Raw genomic sequence first — 19,091 nt, 5'->3', positions numbered from 1 at the left:
TCTTTTTAAAGAAGCAGTTCTATTAAGATACAATTTACATGCCACGCAATTCTCCCATTTAAGGTGTACAACTCTGGGCTGGGCGCGGTGGCTCACGCCTGTAATCCCAGCACTTTGGGAGGCCGAGGAGGGCAGATCACATGAGGTCAGAAGTTTGAGACCAGCCTGGCCAACAGGGTGAAACCCCACCTCTACTAAGAATACAAATCATCTGGGCGTGGTGGTGTGCGACTGTGAAAATAAAGTGTACAATTCAATGGCTTTTTTTTTTTTTTGAGACAGGGTCTTGCTCTATTACCCAGGCTGGAGTGCAGTGGCGCAATCTCAGCTCACTGCAACCTCCACCTCCCGGGTTCAAGCAATTCTCCTGCCTCAAACTACTAAGTAGCTGGGATTACAGGCATGCATCACCATGCCTGGCTAATTGTTTTGTATTTTTAGTAGAGGCAGGGTCTCACCTTTTTTCCCAGGCTGGCCTCAAACCCTGACCTCAAGTGATCCTCCCACCTTGGCCTCCCAAAGTTCTGGGATTGCAGGCATGAGCCACTGCGCCTGGCCAATTCAATGGTTTTTAATAAATTCACAGATGTGTGCAATCATTACCACAATTTTAGAACATTTTCATTGCCTCAAAAAGAAACTCCATACCTTTTCACTATCATCCTTTATCTCCCCACTCCCTGTGCCCAGCCCCTAAGCAACAAATAACTTTCTATCTATGAATTTTCTTATTCTGAACTTTCAAATGAGTGTAATCATATAATATGTGGACTTTTGGTGGGGTGTGGTAGCTTATACCTATAATCCTAGCATTTTGGGTGGCAGAGGTGGGCGGATCGCTTGAGCCCAGGAGTTTGAGGCCAGCATGGGCAACACGATGAAACCCTGCCTATACAAAAAGTGCAAAAATTAGCCAGGCATGGTGGTGGGTACCTGTAGTCCCAGTTAGTCAAGAGGCTGAGGTGAGAGGATCACCTGAGCCCAGGAGGTCAAGGCTGTGGCGAGCCATGATCATGTCACTGCACTCCAGCCTGGGTGACAGAGTGAGACCCTGTCTTAAAAAACAACAAAAAGTGTATTTTTGTGACTGGCTTGTTTTCATTTATAAGGTTTTCAAGGTTCACTGAACTTCTAGTATCAATATTTCATTTCTTTTTTTTTTTTTTTTTTTTTTTTGAGACGTAGTTTTGCCCTTGTTGCCCAGGCTGGAGTGCAATGGCGCGGTCTCAGCTCACTGCAACCTCCGCCTCCCGGGTTCAAGCGATTCTTCTGCCTCAGCCTCCCTAGTAGCTGGGATTATAGGCATGCGCCACTACACCCGACTAATTTTGTATTTTTAGTAGAGATAGGGTTTCCCCAGGTTGGTCAGGCTGTCTTAAACTCTCGACCTCAGGTGATCTGCCCACCTGGGCCTCCCAAAGTGCTGGGATTACAGGTGTGAGCCACCGTGCCCGGCCCTCTTTCATTTTTTTTATGGTCAGATAATATTCAATTGTATGGATATGCCACATTTTGTTTATTCATTAGTCTGTTGATAGACACTTGGATCCACCGTTTTGCTATCACATACATGTATATGTGATATATATATGTGTATATATACATATATATGTGTGTGTATATATATGTGTGTGTGTATATATATGTGTGTGTGTGTGTGTGTGTGTATATATATATATATATATATATTTTTTTTTTTTTTCTGAGACAGAGTCTCACTTTGTTAGCCAGGCTGGAGTGCAATGGGTTCAAGCAATTCTCCTGCCTCAGCCTCCCGAGTAGCTGGGACTATAGGCATGTGCCACCACACCTGGCTAATTTTTGTATTTTTAGTAGAGAGGGTATTTGGCAATGTTGGCCACGCTGGTCTCAAACTCCGGACCTCAGGTGATCCGCCTGCCTCAGCCTCACAAAGTGAACCACTGCGCCCGACCAGAATTGTTTTTTACCTTTTATTTTAGGTTCGGGGTACATGTGCAGGTTTGTTATATAGGTAAACCTGTGTCACGGGGGTTTGATGTACAGGTTATTTCATCATGCAGGTACTAAGCCTAGTACCTAGTCATGTAGAAGTTTTTAAGTGCATGTATGTTCTCATTTCTCTTGGGTGTATATGTAGGAGTAGAACTGTTGAGTTATATGGTGACTCTGTGTTTAATCATTTGAAAAATTGCTAGACTGTTTTCCAAAGTAACTATACCATTTTACATTTCCACCCACAGTGTATAAGCTGACTCCTCCACATCCACTTTGATACTTGTTACTACCTGTTTTTTTTTTTTTTTTTTTTTATTATGATGATTATTTTTTGAGATGGAGTCTTGCTCTGTCACCCACGCTGGAGTGCAGTGGTGCAATCTCGGCTCACTGAAACCTCCGTCTCCCGGGTTCAAGCGATTCTCTCTGCCTCAGCCTCCCGAATAGATGGGATTACAGGCACGCCCCACCATGCCCAACTAATTTTTTGTATTTTTAGTAGAGACGGGGTTTCACCATGTTGGCCAGGTTGGTCTTGAACTCCTGACCTCAGGCGATCTGCCCACTTCGGCCTCCCAAAGTGCTGGGATTATAGGTGTGAGCTACCACACCTGGCCTGTTATTTTTATTTTTAATTTTTGAGACAGAGTCTCATTCTGTCACCCAGGCTGGAGTGCAGTGGCACGATCTCGGCTCACTGCAACCTCTGCCTCCCAGGTTCAAGCAGTTCTCCTGCTTCAGGCTCCCAAGTAGCTGGGACTACAGGTGTGCACCACCATGCCTAGCTAATTTTTGTATTTTTAGTAGAGACTGAGTTTTGCCATGTTAATCAGGCTGGTCTTGAACTCCTGGCCTCAAGTTACCTGCCCGTCTCGGCCTCCCAAAGTGCTGGAATTACAGGCATGACCTACCGCGCCTGGCCCTGTTTTTTTAATTCTAGCCATCTTAGTGGGTGTGAAGGGGTATCTCATTGTGGTTGGATATCCTCTGATGAAAAATGGTTTGTTCAAGGCTTTTGTTTATGATTCTGGATTCACTTTCTTTTGAAATTCTTTTTTGTTTGTTTGTTTTTTTTCTTTTTTTAACTATTTTCTTTTTTTTACTTATTTTAGGTTTGGGAGTACATGTGAAGGTTTGTTACATAGGTAAACATGTGTCACAGGGGTTTGTTGTACAGATTATTTAATCACCCAGATATTAAGCCCAGTACCCAATAGTTATCTTTTCTGCTCCTCTTCCTCCTCCCACCCTCCCCCATCAAGTAGACCCCAGTGTCTGTTGTCCCCTTCTTTGTGTTCATAAGTTCTTACCATTTAACTCCCATTTAGAAGTGAGAGTGTGTGGGATTTGGTTTTCTTTTCTTTTCTTTTTTTTTTCTGTTTGAGATGAAGTCTCGCTCTGTTGCCCAAGCTGGAGTGCAGTGGCGTGATCTCGGCTCACCACAACCTCCACTTCTTGGGTTCAAGTAGTTCTCCTGTCTCAGCCTCCCGAGTAGCTGGGACTACAGGCATGTGCCACCATGCCTGTGCGCCACCATGCCTGTGTGCCACCATGCCTGGCTAATTTTTGTATTTTTAGTAGAGACGGGTTTTCACTATGTTGGCGAGGCTGGTGGGATTTGGTTTTCTGTTTCTGCGTTAGTTTGCTGAGTATAATGGTCTCCAGCTTCATCCATGTTCCCGTGAAAGACGTGGTCTCATTCCTTTTTCTGGCTGCATAGTATTCCATGGTTTATATGTACCACATTTTTTCTGGCTGCTTAGTATTCCATGGTTTATATGCACCACATTTTCTTTATCCAATCTGTCATTGATGGACATTTAGGTTGATTCCATGTCTTTGCTATTGTTAACAGTGCTGCAGTGAACATATTCATGCATGTGTCTTTATGGTAGAATGATTTATATTCCTCTGGGTATACATTCAGTAATGGGATTGCTGGGTTTTGAAATTCTTTACATATATAGATTAGAGGACTTTGTGAGATTTTCAGATTTGCAGAAAGTTCAGAATAAACTTCAGTACTACAAATATCTTCTTCAGTCTATGGGTTGCCTTCTCACTCTTTCAGTAATGTCTTTTGGTGAACAAAAGTTCTTAATTTTAATATAGTTTAAGTGAGTGATTTTATTATTCTATTTAAGAATCTTGCCTGGGTGTGGTGGCTCACGTCTGTAATCCTAGCACTTTGGGAGGCTGAGGTGGGAGGATAACTTGAGGCCAGGAGTTTGAAAGCAGCTGTCTCTACAAAATCAAAATCAAAATCAAAATCGAGAGAAAGAAATCTTTACTTCAGGGTCAAAAAATGCTTTCCTTATGTTTTCAAATAAAAGCTTTTTTTTTTTTTTTTTAGAAAAAAGGGTCTCACCCTCTCACTCTGTCACCCAGGTTGGAGTACGGTGGTGCAATCTCAGCTCATTGCAACTTCTGCCTCCTGGGCTCAAGCAATCCTCCCACCTCAGCCTCCTGAATAGCTGGGACCACAGGAGGCACATGCCACCTCGCCCTGCTAATTTTTTCTATTGTTTTGATAGAGTTTGATAGATTGTTGCCCAGACTGGTCTCGAACTCCTGAGCTCAAGCAATCTGCCTGCCTCGGCCGCCCAAAGTGCTGACATCACACTGCACCCAGCTGAAAGCTGTTTTGTTTTAATTTTATCTGATATTGCTTTTTGCACATAGTATGAGCTAGGTCAAGAGACCTTGTTTTCCTACATGGATGTTTTTAATATGGCTCAGATCATCTATTGAAAGACCATCCTTTTCCCACTACATTATAGCGTGTTGCTTTTATCATAAATAAGGTAGCCATACATGGGAGAGTTTATTTCTGGATTCTGTTTTGTATCATTGTTTACTTTGCCTATCCTTGCAACAATATCACACACACACACACACACACACACACACACACACACACACACTAGAGTTTTATTATAGTTCTTGGTCTGGGGTAGTGCAATCCTCTAGGTTTTGTGATTCTTCTTCAAGATAGCCCTAGCTATTCTTGGCATTTTGAATTTCCATATAAATTTAAATCAGTTTGTTAATTTCTTCAAAAAACCTGCTGGGGATTTGGGAGGATTGCTTTGAAGCTGTAGAGTTGAAGATGACTGACATCTTCATAATATTAAGTTTCCAATTTATGAACATGCTCTATCCTTTAAGTATTAAGTCCACCTTCAATTTCTCTCAGCAGTGTTTTGTAGCTTTCAGTGTAGTGGGTGTTGCACATCTTATATTAAATTCATTCCCAGGCCGTTGGTTCTTTTGATGTTATGTAAACAATTTCAGTAATAACATCTAATTTCCTATTTATTTTGTATGTGGACCTTGAATCCAGCAACTTTGCTAAATTTGCTTATTGTCCGGTTTTTTTTCTTAGGTTCTTTTAAATTATCTTGGTACACAATTGTGTGGTCCATGAATAATGACAGCATAGTGGACTTTGTGGCACAGCACCCAGAACCACCCCTTTTCAAGACAGAAGCATTTATTCCTACAGTTCCTGGGACTGTTAACAGCTGACAGCTACCAGTTGTGGCCCCTCTGGACTTTTGCCCATAGCGGCCTATCCCCTGTGATGATGCATTGGTAACTCTCTTCTTCCTCTTCTAAAGACATCAGTCGGGCTGGGCGCGGTGGCTCAAGCCTGTAATCCCAGCACTTTGGGAGGCCGAGACGGGCGGATCACGAGGTCAGGAGATCGAGACCATCCTGGCTAACACAGTGAAACCCCGTCTCTACTAAAAAATACAAAAAACTAGCCGGGCGAGATAGCAGGCACCTGTAGTCCCAGCTACTCGGGAGGCTGAGGCAGGAGAATGGCATAAACCCGGGAGGTGGAGCTTGCAGTGAGCCGAGATCCGGCCACTGCACTCCAGCCTGGGCCACAGAGCGAGACTCCGTCTCAAAAAAAAAAAAAAAAAAAAAAAAAAAGACATCAGTCACATTGGATTACCCACCCTTATGGCTGCATTTCACCTTGATTACCTCTTTAAAGGCTCTCTCTCCAAATATAGTCACATTGGGGGTTATGGCTTCAACATATACATTTGGAGGGCAGGTGTGGTGGCTCACACCTGTAATCCTAGCACTTTGGGAAGCCAAGGCAGGAGGATTGCTTGAGCCCAGGAGCTAGAGATCAGCCTGGGCAACACAGGGAGACTCATCTCTACAAAAAAATAAAAATAAATAAACAAAAAAAAATTAACTGGGTGTGGTGGTGCATACTTGCAGTCTCAGAAACTTGGGGGCTGAAGTGGGAGGATCACTTAAGCCCAGGAGGTCGAGCCGAGATCACGCTACTGCAGCACTCAAGCCTGGGCAGCAGAGCGAGACCCTGTCTCAAACAAAACAAAATGAAACAAAAAAACAAAACAAAAAAACCCATATACATTTTGGGGAACACATTTCAGTTCATAATAAAATGGAAAAATTAAAAGAAATTAAATTTACAGTTTAAAGTTAGGCTAGAATTGGTGTGAAGTAGCCCCCCCGAAAAAAGAGTTAAGAAAGAATATTAACTGCTCCTCTGTAAGGTCTCTAAAGCATTAACCATCTCTCTCCCCAACATATTTTGTAAGTTCTGTAAGCTCCTGTTTTTCTTGCTGTGCAGCTGCAAAGTCACAAGATAGATAAGCAGCAGTTGCGAGACATGTTTTACCAAGATGTAAGCTGAGTCCTAAGAATGTCACCTGATAATTAACTGCTTTGTTCTCGCTTTTGTAAGCCAGCTTCCTGCATCATATAATTCCCGCCTCAAAGTGCATAAAAGACATTCGTTTTCTTTCTTTGCTGCTCAGACTTTCAAGATGCATGTCCGCTGAGCCAGTGTACACTTAAAATATTCCCCCCTGAACTCCACTTAGCCTCTCCAGCCTCTGATTTCCCACTACAGTAACACATCCCTGAAGAGATTTTGGTTTGAGCAATCAAAAATAATAATTGTGTTTTCTGTGATGCAGACATGAGGAAACATATGGACTCAAACATTTTTTATTACCTACCTCCTAAAATAATTTTTTTAATAATTTTTTAAAAGCATACATTATTTTGCATATTTTCAGTCAACATCTAATTTTTTTTTTTTTTTAAGACAGGGTCTCTGTCACCCATGCTGGAGTGCAGTGGTGCAATCATGGCTCACTGCAGTCTCAACATCCCAGGCTCAAGCAATCCTCCTGCCTCAGCCCCCTGAGTACCTCAGACTACAGGTGTTTGCCACCACATCAGGCTAATTTTTGTATTTTTTGTAGAGACGAGCTTTCGCCATGTTGCCCAGGCTGGTCTCAAATTCCTGGGCTCAAGCAATTATCCCATGTCAGCCTCCCAAAGTGCTGGAATTACTGGTGTGAACCACCGTGCCTAGCTTTCATCCACTTTTATCAGAGAATTTTATTTAATATGTTTTTATGCTTAAAAGTTTTATTGGTCATCTTATCAAAAGTTCCGCCATAAAAACATGTATTTAACTTCAGATATCAAAGCATTTTTATTGTATAAGGCTCAAATATATTCAAGGCTTCTTGCGGATTGAGGTGACATCACAATTAGACATATTGGATCAAAACAGCATGCATTTTTAAAATAAGAAGTTAAAAAATATCACTTATTTTGTTTTGAGATGGAGTCTTGCTCTGTTGCCCAGGTTGGAGTGCAGTGGTGTGATCTCTGCTCACGGCAACCTCCGCCTCCCGGGTTCAAGCAATTCTCCTGCCTCAGCCTCTCTAGTAGTTGGGATTACAGGTATGCGCCACCACACCCAGTTAATTTTTTGTACTTTTAGTAGAGAGGGTGTTTCACTACATTGGCCAGGCTGGTCTCAAACTCCTGACCTCAAGTGATCATCCCTCCTTGCCTTCCAAAGTGCTGGGATTGCAGGCATGAGCCACTGAGCCTGGCCAAAAAATATTACATATTTTGGTAAATATTAGACATAACAAAAAGTAAAAATTAGAAACACATTTGCTAATTACATGAATGTGGTTGGGATTTTTTCCAATTATCCAATAATATATTAGTGAATACCTTCACAGATAACTATTGCTTATTTCTTTTTTTCTTTTTTTGACACAGAGTCTCGCTCCGTCCCCCAGGCTGGAGTACAGTGGCACAATCTCAGCTCACTGCAATCTCCACCTCCTGGGTTCAAGTGATTCTCCTGCCTCAGCCTCCCTAGTAGCCGGGACTACAGGTGCCTGTCACCACGCCTGGCTAATTTTTGTGTTTTTAGTAGAGATGGGGTTTCACCATGGTGGGCAGGCTGATCTTGAACTCCTGATCTCAAGTGATCCACCCACCAAAGTGCTGGGATTACAGGTGTCAGCCACCATGCCTGGCCGATAATTTGCTTATTTCTAGAATGAAACAAGAATCAAGATTAATTGTATTCCAATTTTTAATTTCTTTAGGTATCTTATTTGAGAAATCTCACTCATATAAATAGGAATAGAAGGCATTTAGCTTTAGCAATGCCAGTGAATTTTGTGAACTCTTTCAAGTTATATACCAAAACCTTATTTTTTTTTTTTTTTTTTTTTTTTTTTTTTTTTTTGAGACGGAGTCTCACGCTGTTGCCCAGGCTGGAGTGCAGTGGCGCGATCTCGGCTCACTGCAAGCTCCGCCTCCCAGGTTCCCGCCATTCTCCTGCCTCAGCCTCCTGAGTAGCTGGGACTACAGGCGCCCGCCACCGCGCCCGGCTAATTTTTTGTATTTTTAGTAGAGACGGGGTTTCACTGTGGTCTCGATCTCCTGACCTTGTGATCCGCCCGCCTCGGCCTCCCAAAGTGCTGGGATTACAGGCTTGAGCCACCGCGCCCGGCCTATACCAAAACCTTATGATAATCTTTCATCAAAAACTGATTTATCAGCACTCAACTTGATTAGATGTGCCTTTAATTTGGTTAAAAGAATTATAAATCTTGATTTCCAAAAAGATTTTTCATTAACGTACTTTATCTACACAAAGTGACAATATTTCCAATTATCTTTGGTGGTCAAGAGGTTGTGTGTGTGTGTGTGTGTGTGTGTGTGTGTGTGTGTGTGTATGTGTGTGCGTGTGTTTACCCTAGAACAACATACCATAGAATGAATGAGAGTGGCAGTAACCTTCTGTAAAGTGAGCAGGGAGAGGGGAAAGAAGATGCTTTGACACGTAGAGAACATTCTTGGCGAAGTGTCAAGATGGAGACTGCATGTGGAAGTCAAAAATCTGGAAATTTCAGCCCGATCCCTGTTGGAAAGGCTTTGTACACCCCAGAGATACATGTACTCCAGTTTGAAAATTGCTGATGTAGTATATATCTGGTGTCAATCAGCCTGTGTTCAAATAACAGCTCTACATCTTGCTAGCTGAATGACTTTGGGTAATTTATTTAATCTAACCATACCTCAGTTTCCTCCTTGGTAAAATGTGAGAGATAATATCTCAAAGAGTGGTAGTAAAGACAAAATTATCTACGTAAAGTACTTAAAACTGACAGGGAGGAAGGGAGGGATTGCAAATTAGCACAAGAAAGCTTTGGGGGTGATATGTTCCATTATCTTGATTATGATGATAGTTTCATGGTTGCATACGTTAATATTCATCAAATTGTACACTAAATATGTGCTGTTAATTGTATACCAATTTTACCTCAGGAATGCTGTTTTAAAACTGGGCGCGGTGGCTCACGCCTGTAATCCCAGCACTTTGGGAGGCTGAGGCAGGCGGATCACTTTGAGGTCAGGAGTTCGAGACCAGCCTGGCGAACATAGTGAAACCCCTACTAAAAATATAAAAATTAGCCTAGCATGGTGGCTCACGCTTGTAATGTCAGCTACTTGGGAGGCCAGAGATTTGCTTGAACCTGGGAGGTGGGGGTGCAGTGAGCCAAGATCACACCACTGCACTGCCTGGGCGACAGAGCGAGACTCCGCCTCAAAAAAAAAAAAAATAGGGACAGGGTTTCACCATGTTGCCCAGACTTTTCTCTGACTCCTGGACTTGACGGGTCCACTGGCCACAGCCTCCTGAGCCACTGTGCCCGGCCTGTTTTAAAAATCTTCATTGGCATTTAATATGTATTCAGTAAATATTAGCTATTATTGTGAAGAGAGATTCTGGACCCTTCTTGCCAGGAGTTAAAATTTCCAGTCTCAATCTAGGTCCCCGCTGTTTCCCCGGGGCCTTTCCTCTCTACAGCTTTACCCTTTCCCAGCCCCAAGAAAGGTGGAGGCGACACCTTCCGGTCAGAGAGGAGATTACACAATGGTGTCCTGCATTTAAACTTTTTGTTGTTTTAGCATTTATTTTCGAATAGACAATACGTGCCCACGTAAAAATTCAAAGGTCCAAAAAGACACCTTCCACATTTCTTCTCTCCGTTCCCTCCTCCGATGTAACCTATACTATTAGTTTTGCCAAATGTCAGCGCCCTGAAATACCACCCGAAATCTCACAGATAGGCAAAGCTGAGTTTATCCATGTCATAGCAAGGGAGCACACTGCCTTGCGGAACTTTAGCTGCATCTGAGAGGAGAGGGCAAAGGGAGGGTATTTATGAGGTTCTAGGCTGGATTAAGGTGGGTCTTTCAGTGAAGGGTTCAGATTAAGTTTGGGTACGGATCATGATTTAGCAAGGTGAGGGTTTATAAAGGTTTTTTTTAGCATGAATAATCATTTGATAACTGTGTACTGGAAAGCTAAGCAGTTTAAAATACGTTGTCTGGGTATTCCTGAAATGAACAATAACATTATTTAAAAGTTTTATTTTAAAAAGTGTTTTAAACTAAAAAAAATATATATATATATAAAGGGCCGGGCGCTGTGGCTCATGCCTGTAATCTCAGGACTTGGGAGGCCGGGGTGGGCGGATTACCTGAGATCGGGAGTTGGAGACCAGCTTGACCAATATGGAGAAACCCCGTCTCTACTAAAAATACAAAATTAGCCGGGTGTGGTGGCACACGCCTGTAATCCCAGCTACTAGGGAAGCTGAGGCAGGAGAATGGCTTGAACCCGGGAGGCGGAGGTTGTGCTGAGCCAAGATCATGCCATTGCACTCTGGCCTGGGCAACAAGAACGAAACTCCGTCTCAAAAAAGAAAAAAAAAAAAGCATAAGAATGATACAATGGACTTTGGGGATTGAGGGGAGAGGGTGGGAAGGGAGAGAGGAATAACAAACCACAAATTGGGTTCAGTGTATACTGCTCGGGTGATGGGTGCACCAAAATCTCACAAATCACCACTAAAGAACTTACTCGTGTAACCAAATACCACCTGTTCCCCAAAAACCTATAGAAATAAAAAGTTTTTTAAAAATTTTTATTTTGTGAGTGCAGGGTATATGGGATACACGAGATATTTTGATACAGGCATGCAATGTGTAATAATCACATCAGGGTAAATGGGATATCCATGACCTCAAGCATTTATCCTTTGTGTTACAAACAATACAATTAGGCCAGGCACAGTGGCTCACGCCTGTAATCCCAGGACTTTGGGAGGCTGAGGTGGGTGGATCATTTAAGGTCAGGAGTTTGAGGCAGCCTGGCCAACACGGTGGCAGAGTGAGACTCTGTTTCAAGAAAAAATAATAATGATACTATTGTACTTTTAGTACTTTTAGTTATTTTTAAATGCACACTAAATTATTATTGTTTAGAGTCACCGTGTTGTGCTATCAAATACTACATTTTATTCATTCTATTTTTTTGTATCCATTAACCATTCCCGCTACAGTTTTTATTTTTGGGGTATGAGCTTCCTGAAATACTAAAGTATTGTTGGTAAAGACAGTGGAATAGCAAAGTCAAGTTAATGTAGACAGTAAAGTGTGTGGGTGTGGCTTGGCTAATTCTCAGTTTCTGGTATATCTTTTCAGAGATATTCTGTGCTTATTCAATTATACATGTATAAATTTTTAAAAAAATCTTTTTATGGCCGGGCGCGGTGGCTCAAGCCTGTAATCCCAGCACTTTGGGAGGCCGAGACGGGCAGATCATGAGGTCAGGAGATCGAGACCATCCTGGCTAATACGGTGAAACTCCGTCTCTACTAAAAAATACAAAAAACTAGCCGGGCGAAGTGGCGGGTGCCTGTAGTCCCAGCTACTTGGGAGGCTCAGGCAGGAGAATGGCGTGAACCCGAGAGGAGGAGCTTGCAGTGAGCTGAGATCTGGCCACTGCACTCCAGCCTGGGTGACAGAGCAAGACTCTGTCTCAAAAAAAATAAAAAGATTTTTTTTTTTTTTTTTTTTTGAGACAGAGTCTTGCTCTGTCACCGAGGCTGGAGTGCAGTGGCGAGATCTCAGCTCACTGCAACCTCCCCGCCTTCCAGGTTCAAGTGATTCTCCTGCCTCAGCCTCCCAAGTAGGTGGGATTACAGGCGTCCACCACCACACCTGGCTAATTTTTTTGTATTTTTAGTAGAGACGGGATTTCACCATGTTGGCCAGCCTGGTCTGAAATTTCTGACCTCAAGTGATCCTCCCCTCTTGGCCTCCCAAAGTGCTGGAATTACAGGCGTGAGCCACTGCACCCAGCCTACACATATATAAATTTAAGAAATGTGATATTTTTCCTTTTACCAGTTGTTGCAGAAATCCAGAAACTGAGTATGAGATATTCCTTATATAATGGCAATCCAACAGCATTGCTCTGTGGTGATACGTGATGTACTTTCCCAAAGTATGTATATTTAAGTATTTTGTGTTGAATGGAATGAGTGTTTGAAGTATTGTGTTTTCCCTCTCAGCAATTTATCTAACAGATTATGGTTTTGGCAAAATCTGTGGGGCACATTTTCTTATTCCTGGTTTCCTCTTTTCCATCACAAAGCATAGTACAGGGCTGAGTGGCAGGGGACAGAAATAATTATTCCATAAGCACTGAAATCTGAAGGCCAGCAGAGGGGCCGTCATTAAATGCAAATCTGTTGGGCACCCACTAAGTGGCAGGCACTGCGCTGGGAACAGGATGAGTGTGAGAGCCACACTCCCTGCCCTTCCCAGGCTCGCAGCTTAGTGAGGGAGAGCAATACTGCTTGGCCTTCATGAGGGGGATGGATGTGACAAAGCACAGTCAGGTTGTGGGAACCTAACCTATCTTTGGCTGAAGTAAGAATTCCCAGAAATGACACTTGAGTTGCAAGCTGAAGAATCAGCAGGAATGAGACAGGTGAGGGGTGGGATGTGGGAGGATTGTTCTAGTAAGGGGAGACAGCCTATGAAACCTTCTCTGGAACTGAGATGACTGTTCTCCATTTTTCTGGTTTCTGTGTTCAGCCATTCGTTCTGTACATCTTGTGGTCTGCTTTCCAGATAATTCTAAATGTACACAGAGAATTTCCAAGTGAGGAAGTCACCATCCTAAATACAAAAGAATCCATCCTGTACTAAAGTCCCTCCTCAGCGAGAGCCTCTCATGTTAGTGGTCCTAGGGAGACAGGACCCTGTACATTTTTTAGTTCTCAGCAGATGGAGTGAAGACTATTTTCTGCATTCTTGATAAAGTTCAAGAAATGCCCATCACTGGCAGAAAATAGAATTATAATTTCTTAGAATTGGAAGTGTCTTTAGAAATCATGTAATCAGGGCCGGGCGCGGTGGCTCACCCCTGTAATCCCAGCACTTTGGGAGGCCGAGGTGGGCGGATCACGAGGTGAAGCGATTGAGACCATCCTGGCCAACATGGTGAAACCCTGTCTCTAATAAAAATACAAAAATTAGCCAGGTGTGGTGGCCTGCACCTGTAGTACCAGCTACTAGGGAGGCTGAGACAGGAGAATTGCTTGAATCCGGGAGGCGGAGGTTGCAATGAGCCGAGATCGTGCCACTGCACTCCAGTCTGCCAATAGAACAAGACTCCGTCTCAAAAAAAAAAAAAAAAAAAATTCATGTAATCAGGTCTCTTCAACTGGAAAATGAGGAAAATAAGACCCAAAGTGCAGAATTCCTTTCTAAAAATTTTAATTATTTTAAAATTATTATTTTATTTATTTATTTATTTTTGAGATGGAGTTTCACTCTTGTTGCCCAGGCTGGAGTCCAATGGTGTGATCTCAGCTCACTGCAACCTCCACCTCCCGGGTTCAAAAGATTCTCCTGCTTCAGCCTCTTGAGTAGCTGGGATGTGCACGCCACCACACCCAGCTAATTTTTTTGTATTTTTAGTAGAGACAGGGTTTTGCCATGTGGCCAGGCTGGTCTTGAACTCCTGGCCTCAGGTGATCTTCTCGCCTCTGCCTCCCAAAGTCTTGGGATTACAGGCGTGAGCCACTGCGGCCGGCCATATATATATATTTTTTTAAGAGACAAGGACTCTCCCTGTCTTCCAGGCTGGAGTGGAGGGTGTGATCATGGCTCACTGTAGCCTCAAACTCCTGGCCTCAAGCATTTCTTCCACCTCAGTTTCCCAAAGTGTTAGCATTACTGGGGTGGATCACCTTGTGGTGCTCCGCGGTACAGAATGTTTTATGATATCCAGGAGACCCGAGGGCTACAGCAACTGAACAGGTTGTAATCTTGCAGAAAATCAGATGTGCTGATCAAATGTCTCTCTCCTCATTAGCCTTCGGGGATGTGTGGGAGGTGGGGGCAATTTGAAAGAAAGGATAAGGTAGCTGGGTGCAGCAGCTTGCGCCTGTAAGGCCAGCATTTTGGGAGGCTGAGGTGGGCGGATTGCTTGAGCCCAGGAGTTCCAGACCATCCTGACTAACATGGTGAAATGCTGTCTCTACAAAAAAAATACAAAAATTGCCTGTAATCCCAGCTGCTCGGGAGGCTGAGGCAGGAGAATCGCTTGAACCCAGGAGGTGGAGGTTGCAGTGAGCCGAGATAGCGCCTTTGCACTCCAGCCTGGGTGACAAGAGCAAAACTCTGTCTCAAAAAAAAGTAACCAGGCATGGTGGTTCATGCCTATAGTCCCAGCTACTTGGGAGGCTATGGTGGGAGAATCACCTGAGTTTGGAGAGGATAAGGCTGCAATGAGCCGTGATGGAGCTACTACTCTCCAGCCTGGGTGACAGAGCAAGACTCTGTCTCAAAAAAAGAAAAAAAAAAAAGATAAGGTGTCCTAGACATTTTTTTTTTTAAACTGGAAAAATGGTCACTTTACAAACAGAACAGTAGGTTCCATATTGTCTATATTAACAGAGGTGTTATTGTCTGTATTAACATAAGTACAAAAAGACTTCCCAAGAGAGAAATGGGAGTATTAAATTCTTATTTTTGCTGTAACACATTACAACAATCTGAGTAGCTTTAAACAGCACACATTTATGACCTTATGGTTCTGGAGGTTGGGAGTCTGAAATAGGTTTCACAGGGCAGCAGCCAGGGTGCTGGCACGCCCATGCTGCCCCTGGAAGCTTAGGGAAGAATTCTGTTCCTGTCTTTTCTAGTTTTCAGAGCTGCATTCCTTGCTTTCCTTGGCTCATGGCCTCCTGTTTCCTCTTTGAAGGCCACAGCAGAGCATCTGTGAATTTCGATGCCTCCATCAGTACATCACATTGTGTCCCTCTGATCTCCTGCCTCCCTCTTACAAGGATTCCGTGATTACACTGAGCCCATGCAGACAATGCAGGATAATCTCCCACCCATCTCAAGATCCTGAATTTAATCATGTATGCAAAGTTTCTTCTGCCACATAAAGTAACATTAATGGGATTAGGATGTGGACAATATGGGGATGATTATTCAGCCTACCATGATGTCATGGATTTTTTTTTTTTCTTTGAAATAGTCGCACTCTGCCGCCTTGGCTGGAGTGCAGTGGCAAGATCTCAGCTCACTGCACACTCCACCTCCCAGGTTCAAGGGATTCTCCTGTCTCAGTCTCCCAAGTAGCTGGGATTACAGATGCTCACCACCATGCCAGGGTAATTTTTGTATTTTTGGTAGAGATGTGTTTCACGATGTTGGCCAGGCTGGTCTCAAATTCCTGACCTCAAATGATCGCCTTCCTCGGTCTCCCCAACTGCTGGGATTACAGGCATGAGCCACCACGCCTGGCCTGGCATGGATAATTTCAAGGAAAACAATTCATAAACTCAACTTCCAAAGGCACTTTCCCAAAACTGCCCATGGGTGTGAAGAGAGTGAAGCAATCAGGTTGTTTCTTCCTCTTCACCTCCTCTTTCACAATTGCCTCCTAAAGCTTTGCAAAAGACAGGCTTACCTCCGGCTGGGCTCACGCCTGTAATCCCAGCACTTTGGGAGGCCGAGGCGGGTGGATCACGAGGTCAGGAGTTTGAGACCAGCCTGGTTAACATGGTGAAACTCCATTGTCTACTATAAGTACAAAAATTAGCTGGGCATGGTGGTGCGTGCCTGTAATCCCAGCTACTTGGGAGGCTGAGGCAGGAGAACTGGTTGAACCCAGGAGGTAGAGGTTGCAGTGGGCCGAGATTGCACCACTGCACGCCAGCCTGGGCAACAGAGTGAGACTTTGTCTCAGAAAAAAAAGAAAAAAAAAAAAAAGACTTCTACATGACATCCATTTAATTGAGCTTCATTTCCTTTTTTGTTTAATAATAATTTATCAAAATTTGTATCATTATTGTTTTCATCTAATTATGTACCACTAATAATTGTAATGATTACTGAGTCTGGAATGTACTGTCAAGACACTTCGACCTTTAGGATGACAAATGATTTCTTTTCTTTTTTTTTTTTTTGAGACAGAGTTTCGCTCTTGTTGCCCAGGCTGGAGTGCAATGGCACGATGTCGGCTCACTGCAACCTCTGCCTCCCAGGTTCAAGCAATTCTTCTGCCTCAGCCTCCCAAGTAGCTGGGATTACAGGCATGTGCCACCACGGCCGGCTAATTTTCCTTTTTTTTTTTTTGAGACGGAGTCTTGCTCTGTGGCCCAGGCTGGAGTGCAGTGGTGCAATCTCGGCTCACTGCAACTTCCGCCTCCCGGGTTCACGCCATTCTCCTGCCTCAGCCTCCCGAGTAGCTGGGACTACAGGCGCCCGCCACCACGCACAGCTACTTTTTTGTATTTTTAGTAGAGATGGGGTTTCACAGTGTTATCCAGGATGGTCTCGATCTCCTGACCTCGTGATCTGCCCACCTCAGCTTCCCAAAGTGCTGGGATTACAGGCGTGAGCCACCACGCCTGGCCACAACCGGCTAATTTTCATATTTTTAGTAGAGATGGGATTTCACCATGTTGGTCAGGATGGTCTCGAACTCCTGACCTCAAGTGATCCGCCCACCTCAGCCTCAGAAAGTGCTGGGATTACAGGTGTGAATCACCGTGCCCGGCCATGATTTCTTTTTTAAAAAACATATTTTATGGGGAGAACTCATCAAGCCCAGGCGGTGGTGGAAAGAGACAGGGTTTCACTATCTTGGCCGGGCTGGTCTCGAACTCCTGACCTCGTGATCCACCCGCCTCGGCCTCCCAAAGTGCTGGGATTACAAGCATGAGCCCCTGCACCCGGCCAGAAAAGAGACATTTCTTATGTGGAAGTCCTGGTAGCTCTCCAGGCTGGAGGACACACCTAAACATGGAATTTCAATGCCGGGCAGCCAGGGCCAAATCCATATCCCCCCAACATCGGGTACCTTGGAGGTTCCAATCCCGCCACCTATCAACCCACCCTTTCCGCCAGGCCCCCGTCCTCCTCCCCCAGGATCTCCCCAGGGCAATCCAGCTTTCCCCCCAGGTAGGCCCCTCATCCTGTGCCGCAGCCAGGGTATCCAGGATGCCAACCCTCGGGTCCCTACCTTCTCTATACCCACCGCCTGCCCCTGGAATGCCTCCTGTGAATCCCTTGGCTCCTGGCATGGTAGGACCAGCAGTGATAGTGGACAAGATGCAGAAGAAAATGAAGAAAGCCCATAAAAAGATGCATAAGCACCACGAGCATGGCAAACATTCCTCCTCTTCCCTCTCTTCTTCCATCAGTGATTCTGACTGAATACAGGCCCTGGACCCTTCTCTCAAGTCTCACCAGTTCTGCTCTCCCATCAAGCTTCAGAGGCCATGTTGTACTGGGAAAAGTAGCCCTTGTGCTCTCCACCCCTACCCCCACCTGAGCCTCACCCTGCTGTTCAGCCCTGAGCGGCTAGGGAAAATGGGAAGAGGATTGCCATGGCCTGGCCATCTTCTTGCTGCTTGGATAGATCATATAGCTAATGAGTTTAGCAAGGGAACTAGTTTTTGAAGGTGATGAGCTAAATATTGAAGACAAGTTTGAGATCTGTAAAACGTGGTTTTTTACTTCTGCTTATAATACTTGTGATTGGGGAGGTTTGTGGAAATTTAATTATGATGAAAAACCTCTATCTTTTTTGTAATGTTGGCATACTTGGGGAATTTAGCGGCAAATACATTCCCCAGCAGGCCTTTTGTTGGTTGCACTAACTGCAAGGTTGCTGGGAAGTAGAATTCGTTTGGTCCATGAGCTTTGACTGCCGTTTGGGAACCTCACCTCTCCTCCTTCGCCCAATACGCTGTCTCAGGTCCTATTCTCATTCTCCAGCTCTCAGTCCAAATAAAGTTATTTCTCCTGGAAAAAAAAAAAATGTTATGGATGTAGTTTCAGTTTAGTTTCTAGTTCTGCAGGTCAGAAGTCTGAAATGGGTTTCATTGGGCTGAAAACAAGTTGTTGGCAGGGCTACACCCTCCTTAGGCTCTAGGGGAAAAGGCGATCAATCCAAGCATAAAATAGATCATGATAAAATCTGTGAGAAAAATGGAATGTGAATACTAGATCAAGGAGGAAAAAAATGACAAAATTTTAATGCTAAAAATAACACTTTGATGAAAATAAAGACCTTTTTAGCTGCTTTGGTGTCTTGTGACTGTAGTCCCAGAACTTTGGGAGTCTTGAGGTGGGAGGATTGCTTGAGCCCCGGAGTTCAAGACCAGCCTGGACAACATGGCGAGCCACTGCCCAACCTACAAAAACAAACAAGTAAATAAGTACTTTTTCATGTATTTTTAAATTAGGTGATAGCCTCTGGCCTTTGTCTTTTACATGTATTCTACTGAATATATTTATAAGAATGATGTTTAATTTACAAACAATTTTTACAAATCTGCCAGTAATTACATGCTTTGTAACTATTTACATTTGTGATGTCAAATTTTAGATGTCAACTTAAAAATGTATAAGGG

At 43.9% G+C, this 19,091-nt stretch overlaps 1 pseudogene; it reads left to right on the top strand.

Moving 5' to 3' along the window:
• The first annotated feature begins 17,476 nt into the window (after nt 1-17,476).
• On the top strand, nt 17,477-17,995 carry LOC107126614 (proline-rich protein 13 pseudogene; annotated as a pseudogene).
• Nucleotides 17,996-19,091: the final 1,096 nt, after the last annotated feature.

Source organism: Macaca fascicularis, chromosome 11, assembly GCF_037993035.2.
Source record: "Macaca fascicularis isolate 582-1 chromosome 11, T2T-MFA8v1.1".
Classification (NCBI taxonomy): domain Eukaryota; kingdom Metazoa; phylum Chordata; class Mammalia; order Primates; family Cercopithecidae; genus Macaca; species Macaca fascicularis.
The sequence above is the reverse complement of the archived record's forward strand: the minus strand, read 5'-3'. Positions and strand labels throughout refer to the sequence as shown.